Genomic DNA, 11,849 nt, shown 5'->3' on the forward strand with positions numbered 1-11,849 from the left:
TGCCATACTCGATGAGTTGGACCTCATAGATATATATAGAACACTACACCCCAGAACCAAAGAATACTCATTCTATTCTAATGCCCATGGAACATTCTCAAGAATAGACCATGTTCTGGGACACAAACCAGGTCTCAACCGATACCAAAAGACTGAAATTATCCCCTGCATATTCTCAGACCACAACGCTCTGAAATTGGAACTCAACCACAAGGAAAATTTTGGAAGAAACTCAAACACTTGGAGACTAAGAACCATCCTGCTCAGGAATGACTTGATAAACCAGGAAATCAAAAATCAACTTAAACAATTTATGGAGACCAATGAGAATGAAAACACAACGGTCCAAAACCTATGGGATACTGCAAAGGCAGTCCTAAGGGGGAAATACATAGCCATCCAAGCCTCACTCAAAAGAATAGAAAAATCTAAAATGCAGTTTTTATATTCTCACCTCAAGAAGCTGGGACAGCAACAGAGGGACAGGCCTAATCCACGCACGAGGAAGCAGTTGACCAAAATTAGAGCTGAAATCAATCAAGCAGAAACCAGAAGTACAGTAGAGCAGATGAACAGGACTAGAAGCTGGTTCTTGGAGAGAATCAATAAAATTGACAGACCACTGGCAAGACTTATCCAAGAGAAAAGAGAAAGGACCCAGATTATTAAAATTATGAATGAAAAAGGAGGTCACGACGAACACCATTGAAATTGGAAGGATTATTAGAAATTTTTATCAACAGCTATATGCCAATAAACTAAGCAATCTGGAAGAGATGGAATCCTTCCTGGAAACCTATAAACTACTAAGATTGAAACCGGAAGAAATTGATTCCTTAAACAGGCCAATTAATTATGAAGAAATTGAGTCAGTGATAAACAACCTTCCAAATAACAAAACTCCAGGCCCGGACGGTTTTCCTGGGGAATTCTACCAAACATTCAAAGAAGAAATAATACCTATTCTCCTAAAGCTATTTCAAAAAATAGAAACAGAAGGAAAGCTACCAAACTCACTCTATGAGGCCAATATTACCTTGATCCCCAAACCAGGCAAAGACCCCCTCAAAAAGGAGAATTACAGACCGATTTCCCTAATGAATATGGACACCAAAATCCTCAACAAGATACTTGCTAATAGAATCCAACAGTACATTAAAAGGATTATCCATCACGATCAAGTGGGATTCATACCTGGGATGCAAGCGTGGTTCAATATTCGCAAATTAATCAGCGTGATACATCATATCAACAAGACAAGACTCAGGAACCATATGATCCTCTCAATCGATGCCGAAAAAGCATTTGACAAAATACAGCATCCTTTCCTGATTAAAACCCTTCAGAGTGTAGGAATACAAGGTGCATTTCTCAATCTCATAAAAGCCATCTATGAAAAGCCTACTGCAAATATTATTCTCAATGGGGAAAAGCTGGAAGCCTTTCCCTTAAGATCAGGAACTCGACAAGGATGCCCACTCTTGCCACTATTATTCAACATAGTACTAGAAGTCCTTCCAACAGCAATCAGACGACAAAAAGGGATCAAAGGTATTCAAATCGGCAAAGAAGAAGTCAAAATGTCTCTCTTCGGGGGCGCCTGGGTGGCTCAGTCGTTGGGCGGCTGCCTTCGGCTCAGGGCGTGATCCCAGCGTTCTGGGATCGAGCCCCACATCAGGCTCCTCTGCTATGAGCCTGCTTCTTCCTCTCCCACTCCCCCTGTTTGTGTCCCCTCTCTAGCTGGCTGTCTCTCTCTGTCAAATAAATAAATAAAATCTTTTAAAAAAAAATGTCTCTCTTCGCAGATGACATGATACTCTATATGGAAAACCCAAAAGAATCCACTCCCAAACTATTAGAAGTTATAGAGCAATTCAGTAACGTGGCGGGATACAAAATCAATGCTCAGAAATCAGTTGCATTTCTATACATGAATAACGAGACCGAAGAAAGAGAAATTAGGGAATCCATCCCATTTACAATAGCACCAAAAACCATACGTTACCTTGGAATTAACTTAACCAGAGACGTAAAGGACCTTTATTCTAGAAACTATAAATCACTCTTGAAAGACATTGAGGAAGACATAAAAAGATGGAAAGATATTCCATGCTCATGGATCGGAAGAATTAACATAGTTAAAATGTCCATGCTACCCAGAGCAATCTATACTTTCAATGCTATCCCAATCAAAATACCGAGGACATTTTTCAAAGAACTGGAACAAATAGTCCTTAAATTTGTATGGAAACAGAAAAGGCCGCGAATCACCAAAGAACTGTTGAAAAGGAAAAACAAAGCTGGGGGCATCACAATGCCGGATTTCGAGCTGTACTACAAAGCTGTGATCACAAAGACAGCATGGTACTGGCACAAAAACAGACACATAGACCAACGGAACAGAATAGAGAGCCCAGAAATGGACCCTCGGCTCTTTGGGCAACTAATATTTGATAAAGCAGGACAAAACATCCGGTGGGAAAAAGACAATCTCTTCAATAAATGGTGCTGGGAAAATTGGACAGCTACATGCAAAAGAATGAAACTTGACCACTATCTCACACCATACACAAAAATAAACTCCAAATGGATGAAAGACCTCGATGTGAGACAGGAATCCATCAAAATTCTAGAGGAGAACATAGGCAGCAACCTCTACGACATCGGCCAAAGCAACCTTTTTCATGATACATCCCCAAAGGCAAGAGAAACAAAAGATAAAATGAATTTATGGGACTTCATCAAGATTAAAAGTTTCTGCACAGCCAAGGAAACAGTCAGAAAAACTAAGAGGCAGCCCACGGAATGGGAGAAGATATTTGCAAATGATGCTACAGATAAAGGACTGGTATCCAAGATCTACAAAGAACTTCTCAAACTCAATACACGAGAAACAAATAAACAAATCAAAAAATGGGCAGAAGATATGAACAGACACTTTTCCAATGAAGACATACAAATGGCTAACAGACACACGAAAAAATGTTCAAAGTCATTAGCCATCAGGGAAATTCAAATCAAAACCACACTGAGATACCACCTTACGCCAGTTAGAATGGCAAAAATAGACAAGGCAAGAGACAACAATTGTTGGAGAGGATGTGGAGAAAGGGGATCCCTCCTACATTGTTGGTGGGAATGCAAGTTGGTACAGCCACTCTGGAAAACAGTGTGGAGGTCCCTTAAAAAGTTAAAAATTGAGCTACCCTATGACCCAGCCATTGCACTACTGGGTGTTTACCCCAAAGATACAGACGTAGTGAAGAGAAGGGCCATATGCACCCCAATGTTCATAGCAGCATTGTCCACAACAGCTAAATCGTGGAAGGAGCCGAGACGCCCTTCAACAGATGACTGGATTAAGAAGTTGTGGTCCATATATACAATGGAATATTACTCAGCTATCAGAAAGAACGAGTTCTCAACATTTGCTACAACATGGATGGCACTGGAGGAGATAATGCTAAGTGAAATAAGTCAAGCAGAGAAAGACAACTATCATGATTTCTCTCATCTATGGAACATAAGAACTAGGATGATCGGTAGGGGAAGAAAGGGATAAAGAAAGGGGGGGTAATCAGAAGGGGGAATGAAACATGAGAGACTATGGACTATGAGAAACAAACTGAGGGCTTCAGAGGGGAGGGGGGTGGGGGAATGGGATAGACCGGTGATGGGTAGTAAGGAGGGCACGTATTGCATGGTGCACTGGGTGTTATACGCAACTAATGAATCATCGAGCCTTACATCGGAAACCGGGGATGTACTGTATGGTGACTAACATAATAAAAAAATCATTTAAAAAAATTTAAAAAATGAACCTCAGATTCTTCACTTATATACTGAGGGTTTGATACCCTTCTCTAAGTGCTGATGTGAAAATAGATAACATGATCTATGCCAAAGCTCTTGGCAAGAGTTTAACATGCATTAGGTGTTTAATAAACATCTTAAATTGGTTCTGCATCCTACGATTCATTTTGAAAGGTGGTTTCTTTGAAAATTTACAGTCCTCCTTCAAAGCATCCTGCCAACAGACACCCTTGATCTGCAGCCTTTTGTTCTAGAGACTTCCATATTTTTGCCCAAGTCAAAGATGCTACTTTTTTAACATGACAGACATTTCACATTCATAAGTTCTTTTATAAATGCACTAGCATCCAAAATAATTTTCTCAGTTGAGGCAGTAAAAATGAATTTCATAGAGAATGGAAGAAAAACATTTCATTACCTTCATAGCTTTTTTGTACTTTCATTTTCTATTCTAAATCAGTGTTCTGATATTTATAAATTGGTCACGTGCTTTTGCTACCACCTGGGTTTTTTTTTTAATTAAGTTTATCTTTTCATCAAAGAATTACATGCACATAGTTAAAGGAGGAAAAACTTCTATAAGGCTTATTATTAAAAAACAGCATGTCCCTCCACCATAATCCCCATTTCATTTCCCACTCCCTGGAGGCAATCACTTTCAACTCTTACCTGACTTTCTTTTGAATTTATTGCTATGTCACTAAATAACCTGCTGCCTTATAAGCAGGAATAAGGAATGCTACCTTATTGACTTTCAGACTCTACTGGCTCATCTGAAAGATGAAGATTTAACTCCTCAACCTCCTCCAGATTCCACTGTATAGGTGCACACTTTCCCACCTCCCTGTTCACCTTCTCCTCCTGCAGCCAGAAGTACATTCAGTTGGGTCGACATTAGGTTCTACATTCCTGTTAGGATACAAATGCTTGTCACAGACAAGCCATTTGTGTACCATTATTGCTCCTCCATTCCTGCACAACACTGTTTGCCCTGTACTCAATAATGGTCATGTTGGTTCTCAATGTACTTATCACTAGTTCACCCCCGAAGCCTCCCCCAGTTGTGTAAATCCCCTGGATACATTCAGCTACATTATGTGTTCTGTCATTTTCTTTTGTCCAAAGAAAAAAATCTCTCTGGAGCCTTCTGGCCTGATGCACAGCTGTCATCCTGGGCTCTCCCTTTTACCAGTATGTGGAGTATTTCTTTCCCCTCAGTCTTGGGTTGGAGTCCATTTCTTAGATGCTAAGTCTTTGTTTTTCTTGGATTACTTCCTTGTCTTGGTAAGTGCACCCTTTAGTGGCTTCAGAGGAAAAGAAAGGATGTACACAAGAAACAAACTTTGAGGTCTTGAATATCTAAAAATATCTTTAATTTTAATTGATAGAGTATAGAATTCTGGTTGGGAACTTTTTAGTTACCCTCAAATTTTGAAAGTATTGCCCCATTATCTTTTAGTGCAGTTGTCCTTGACGTTCTGAAGTTTTACAATAACGGATCTTGGTATAGCTCTATTTTCATCCACTGTGCTGATTCTGGAAATACAGATAATTCATTTTGAGGAATTGTTACTGAATAATTTTTTTGGTAATTATTTTTTCCCTTCTGATTTATTCCTTCTAGAGTTCCCATTATTCAGATGTTAGACTCCCAGAAGTCTTTTGCTTTACTTTGCTTTCCTAGCTTCCTGCTCTACTAGAGAGATTTATCCAACTTTTCCATCACTCATTCCTTCTCTCAAATTTTTGCCGAGTGTCTACTATGTACAAAGCAATGTTCAAGGCACTGGAAATGATGCCATAGGAAAAAAAATTCCTGTCACCATTGATCACAGTTTTTAGACCCTACTATTGAATCTTTGTTTCTACTATCACATTTTCAATTTCCAAGAGCTGACTGTGATCTAACTGTTCCTTCTTCATAGCATCCTATCTTACCTCTGAGCATTTGATAGACTTGACATTCTGTCTTCCACAGTGCCCATTTCCTCAAAGTTGCTTTTGTTGATTTTGATAGACTTGACATTCTTTCTGTCTTCCACAGTGCCCATTTCCTCAAAGTTGCTTTTGTTGATTTTGGTTTATGTCTTTCATATTACACACTTTCCCCAAATATCTGTGTCTGCTCATATTTCAGAGTGGCATGCTAACAGATCAAAAGCTCTGTGTATTGCTGGGGCCTGTCAACCTTGGTTTTCACAACTGGTAAACAAAAGAGGCCCATACTATCCTCGCAGAACCCCTGGTGTTAGTCTCTTTAGGTCTTTCCTTTGGGTCTGGTCAGATTTCCCAGAAATATCTTAGGACGACAACATTCAGTATATTACTTTTACTCATTCAGTATATCACTCCCTATGTACAGTAATCTTCCCCTCAGCTGCCCTGTGTTGTTATACTCTGTTTGACCTTAGCATGGTTAGAGATGGACATTCTTCCAGCTGCACAGATAATAATGTTATCTATTGCTACATAACAAATTGCCTCAAAATTTAGTAACTAAAACATTATCTCAGTCTCTGTGAGTCAGGAACCTGGACATAACTCACCTCATGCCTCTGCCTCAAGGTCTCTTACAAGGCTGCAACAAGGTGTCAGTTGGGGCTGCAGCCTTATCTGAAGGCTCAACTGGAGAAAGATACTAGTGGTGCCCTGGATTTCATCTTTGCTCAGAAAGTATTTAATTTTATAACTTTTTGCCATCTAGAGGCAGAATTTTCAAATTTATCAAAGTCCTGGCTTTTTTCCGTTTATCAGTACTTCCCTCAATTTATCTGTCCTCTTGCTTGCATTTTACTGTAAACAAGAAGAAACCAGGCAGCACTTCAACACTTTGCTTGATCACTCAGTTCATTAGGTTCACCTTCCACTTCCCTATCACTGCAGGCAAGAAGGTTAAGTTTCTGCTGTGACATCAAAGATCTCCCTCTAATTCCCACAATAATGTTCCTCCACTTCCCTTTGAGACCTCACTCACCAGTAACATCGAAGTTCATTTTTCTACTGTCTGATCAACTTAACCTGGGTTTTTTCTAATATATCAAAAATCTTCCCAGGCTTCATCCACTGGCCAGTTAGGTAGCCACTCCATATTTTTAGGTATTTATTAGAGCATCACCCAACTGATGGTACCAAAATCTGTACTGGTATCTATTGCTGAATAACAAGTTATCCCAAACTTAGAAGCTTGAATCTTTTATTCTCTCATCCCTCCTATGGGTCTAGAATCCAGATGTGGCTTAGCTGGGTACCTCTGCCTCCGGGTCTCTCAAAGGCTGCAATCAAGGAGACAGGTGAAGCTGCAGCCTCAACTGAAAACAGAACTGGGGAGAGAATCTATCTCCAAGCTCTCTTCCATGCTTTTGGCAGGATTCAACTCCTCATGGACTGTAGTTCTTTGCTTACTGTTGGTTAGGGGCTTCCCTTCATTCTCTGCCATGTCTCTGCCTCTCCATAGAGCAGCTCACAACATAGCAGTTGGCTTTCCCCAAAGCAAATGAGTAAGAGTGAGAGCGGGAAGCCCAAGACAGAAGCACAGTCTAATTTATAACCTAGTCTAAGAAGGGACATGCCATCACTTTTCCCATATTCTACTGGTCAGTTGTGAGACACTAAGTCCAGCCCATGCTCAAGTGAGGGGGGGTAGATTACACAAGAGCTGCATGAAGACCAAAATATAGAAAACAGTGGGAGGCATCTTGGAGGCTGTCTATGACAGCACTATACCATATTAGAATAATCACAAAAGACAACATGAGCCAAAACAGTGAGAAGTCACAGAATAACAAAAACAGAAGAGTATAAAGGTCGCTCTTCAAGGTAGTTATTGCCAGTTTCACATTCCGGGCTTTGCAGAATGACACATTGGGCTGTTCTGTTTGTTGGTCATGCAAATTTTCCAAGATCTCCAAAATCTAATTACAGTTGTTGTGCAACCATTTTTTTAGGATATTAAATTTGAGTATTATATAACTAGGGGAACTACTGTAGTCTGGAGGAGAAAAATATATGCCAAGAAATGTAATCATAACATCCATGAAATCCATGGCATAGAAAGAACCTCAATGTCCTAAGGTGGCACTGACAGCTCCTGCTGTGACTTGCCCAGCTTTCCTGCCGGTCTCTATTTCATCCTTACTTCTGTTCATAAGATTTATCACTGACTAGCATATAAGCCATTCATCCGTTCACTGGTCAGCCACAAAGCACTAATTGAGCACCTGCTGTGTGCTAGGCCCTACACCAAACACCCCAGAGAATTAGACATAATCCCTGCCCTTCATAGCACAGTCTGATGGGGGAGGTAAACAAGTGAACACATACAAAACCTCTGAGGGGAGTGGATGGGGCTAGGGACAGCATTCCAGGTGGTGGGCATAGCAAGGGTACAGCAAGGCCAAAAAACTTTTTAAAGTTCCACCCAAATTAAATCAATGGAAAGAGGAAACCCCTGGCTGTTTGTCTTAATCTCATGAAGATTTCTGTCTACCTGGGAGCATCAGAAGGCCATACATGGAAAGGTTAATGGTCAGGAAGGACTTCCTGGTTCAGTGTTGTCAAAAATTAAAGTGGGTTGTCATGAAAACTGTTCTTCCATTCATTTCTCTTTCTGTTTCAGTCATGTTAATCTCTCACTTTTCCCACTAAGCGTTGCTCCACTTTAATTTCTGGATCCTTGAATGTACCATTCCCTTTACCTATGACACTCCCTCTACCACATCTTCCTTCATGTTGCTAGCTCCCACTCCTTCAGCTCAGCTTGGAGATTACTTGCTCTGGGAACCCTTCTAGAACCAGTTACCACCCACAAACCAGAGAGGTCCCATTAGTCTCAGAGCTGTCCCTGCTCTGAAACTCTTCATACTTTTTCCATGTTTGTCTTTGATTGCCAATTTTAATTCCTTGATGACAAGGGTGTTGTTTGTTTTCTTCATCAAATTCCCAGAACCTAGCAGACTACATGGCATATGGGAGGACACAGGTGAATGGAAGAATGAATAAACAGCATTCTCTGTCCCTGGAAATGGCTACATGGCCATTTGATGGGAGTGCTCTAGAGAAAATTGTGGATGAGGCAACAGAGATTGGTGCTTCAAGGTGGACTACATGAAGTTTTAGCTCTTTCCAACTCTACAGTTGTAGAATACAGCAAACAATAAAGCAATAGTAACTCCATCCTTCTCATAGAAGGAAGATATTCTGCTCTTTCAATCACATTAGAAAGTTCAGTAATTCAGTATTTCAGTATTTTTTAAGGCTTTTTTTTATTTAGTTGACAGAGAGAGAGAGACAGGCAGTGACAGAGGGAACACAAGCAGTGAGAGTGGGAGAGGAAGAAGCAGGCTCTCAGCAGAGCAGCCCGATGCGGGGCCCAATCCCAGAACTCCGGGATCACGCCCTGAGCCAAAGGCAGACGCTTAACCACTGAGCCACCCAGGCGCCCCATATTTCAGTATTAAATCAACCCACAAACAAGAATAAAAACAAAGGAAATTATTTTTTTTAAGATAGAATGAAAAGTCAAATGTGGCTATTGGTTTATTTCTTCACTGATGGCCTGAGAAGGTAAATAAAGCTCCTGATTGAGAGAACCACTAAGAACCCTTGTTCAGAGTTGAATAAATTCTGACTCAAGTCCTGGCTCCCCACCTGGGGCCTCACTAGTTGGGGTTGGAGGGGGGTTGTTCTTGACAGTATCTGGATCATGATCAACCTTGAGAATACAATGAAAGTTGTGAAACTGACCCCCCCAAAGATGCACATGCACACGTATTTAAAAACCTGCTTACCACTTCAGAGTCTCCCTTATCCCCCTGGAGCTCATGCACAGACTTCAAGCTGAGAAGCCCTGGCCTAGCATTAAGTAGTTACCAAGATTCACAGCTATGTGAGCTATGTGTTCTTGAGTACTTAGGTCACCAAAACCATGATTTCTCTTTCCTTCTCAGATCCTTAGGGTGACAGCAACAAAAGCAGACATGACAACAACCAGCTGCACCGAGCAGCTGCACTGAACAATATGGAAAGAGCATATTGCAAACTTCTAGAGGTCTGGGTCTGGGTCTGCTCTACTTATTGCAGCATCCCAAGTGAATACAGAACAAAAGGGAAAGATTGGTGGAGATTTAAAAGAATGGAGAAGAGACAATGATGGAGAGAAAGAGACGGTATTACAGAGAATCAGGAAAAGGTAACAATATGTAGAAAGACAAAGACACAGTAAAGTCACAGGAAACTGGGACCCAGGGCATTAAGTTTCATCACCTCAGGCATGGCCTTCCCCACAATTAGCTGCAGAACTGCCATGAGAAGACACTAAGCCGGCAACTATAAAACTGTTTAACTTGTTAGGACTTAAATCAATAAGAACCAGTGTAACATTTGTGCTTCGTGTTCCTCTTATTTACACAAAAGACAAACTGAAGAAAAACTCTATTTCTCCAGCTTTAAACATTTCCTCCAGGGAGTTGAGATCCTTCAAAGTCAACAATGAAATGGTGAGGGGAAAAAATTAAGCACGTCGGCAAGGCTATATTTAGATACAGCTCAAAGACCCTCTTTGCTTCCTCCTTATCTCCAGCTGGTTCCAATCTCAGCAAAACTCCTCCATTTAATTGCCACCGATTCACAGCTTCCTGTTGGGTCTTCTTGGCCTGTGTTCCTGCAGGAGCCAGGAAGAGTGGCTGGAAAGAGGACAGCAGCTCTGGGGGCAAAGGTCTCCTCCAACCACCCCTCCAGAGCAGACATCCCTCAGACAAACCCATGCTAACACTGGGGTGTCCTACCCTGATTTCAAGGCTCACCTCAGGGGTCCCAAAGCCTTCTCTAAACCTTTGCAGGCCATGGTGGTGGGAAACACAAACCCAAAGGCTGACTTTGGGTCCCTTTCTGGCGTTCAAGATTTTGAAGCATGGATGGGTGGGTCCTCCAGTACAAAATTCCAGATTTCCCTGGGTCTTCTGGTAGGAGCCATGATTAACTGTGCTGACAACACAGGAGCCAAATATCTGTGTATCATCTCTGTGAAGGGGTTCAAGGGACAACTGAACAGACTTCCTGCTGCTGGTGTGGGTGACATGGTGAAGGCCACAGTAAAGAAAGGCAAACTAGAGCTCAGAAAGAAGGTACATCCAGCAGTGGTAATTCGACATCGGAAATCATACTGGAAAAAGATGGGGTGTTTCTCTATTTTGAAGATAATGGTGGTCATAGCAAACAATAAAGGTGAAATGACTTTATCATAGGACCAGTTGCAAAGGAGTATGCAGACTTGTAGCCCACGATTGTATTCAATGCTGACAGCATTGCCTGATTCCTTGGTGCATTTGTTCTTAAAAAATTAGAAATTATTTGCTAAAAAAAGAAAAAGAGCACAGGACTGACTTTTGAATCCCAGCTTTGATTCTTAGTACCTATGTCGCTTAGCCTGTTACTTAGCCTAAGTTCCAGCTTTGTTGTCTGTAAAATGGGCAGAATAAAATCTGCCACACAGGGTTGTTGCAGCACATGTGACTGTTGGAGGAATGCACTAAGCATAACACCTGTTGCATGGTAGAAATTCAGCAAAGGTGGGCTGACACGATTAAACTCCCCAAGCCCACAAAATGTTGAGTTATGCCTACCTCTGAGCACATAACCACACTGGATTGAAATGATCAATTTCACCACTACCTAGGGGAGAAAGAAAAAATACAGCCTATTCTCCATCTCCAGCTCCTGTCACACTACGGGTGTTCCAGAAATGCTTGGCAAATGAAAGAAGTTAGAAGCTATGATGGAAAAACTGTTTTTCTCCTTGACTTCCACATGCTTGCAATCCTTCTGGCCACCAAATGCGTGGGTTTCCCCCAGGCAATTCTCCGACACCAGCTGGCTGTCCTATAATTTCACTCAGTTCTGATGCTACCTACCTGGAGGGCAAGTGGGATTCCACAGGTTAAGGGCTCGGTCCCACGAGACTGCCCCCATCCCACTTTAGATGCCAACCGTTGTCAGCTGTGTTTCTGACCAGGTCAGAGATTCCCGGCACCGCCCCCGCC

At 41.5% G+C, this 11,849-nt stretch overlaps 1 pseudogene; it reads left to right on the forward strand.

Annotated features, from left to right (window-relative positions):
* Positions 1–10,724: 10,724 nt before the first annotated feature.
* Positions 10,725–11,122, forward strand: LOC123792462 (large ribosomal subunit protein uL14 pseudogene; annotated as a pseudogene).
* The last annotated feature ends 727 nt before the right edge of the window (positions 11,123–11,849 follow it).

The sequence above is a fragment of the Ursus americanus genome, chromosome 16 (assembly GCF_024610735.1).
Source record: "Ursus americanus isolate L20-20 chromosome 16, mUrsAme1.1.p, whole genome shotgun sequence".
Lineage (NCBI taxonomy): Eukaryota > Metazoa > Chordata > Mammalia > Carnivora > Ursidae > Ursus > Ursus americanus.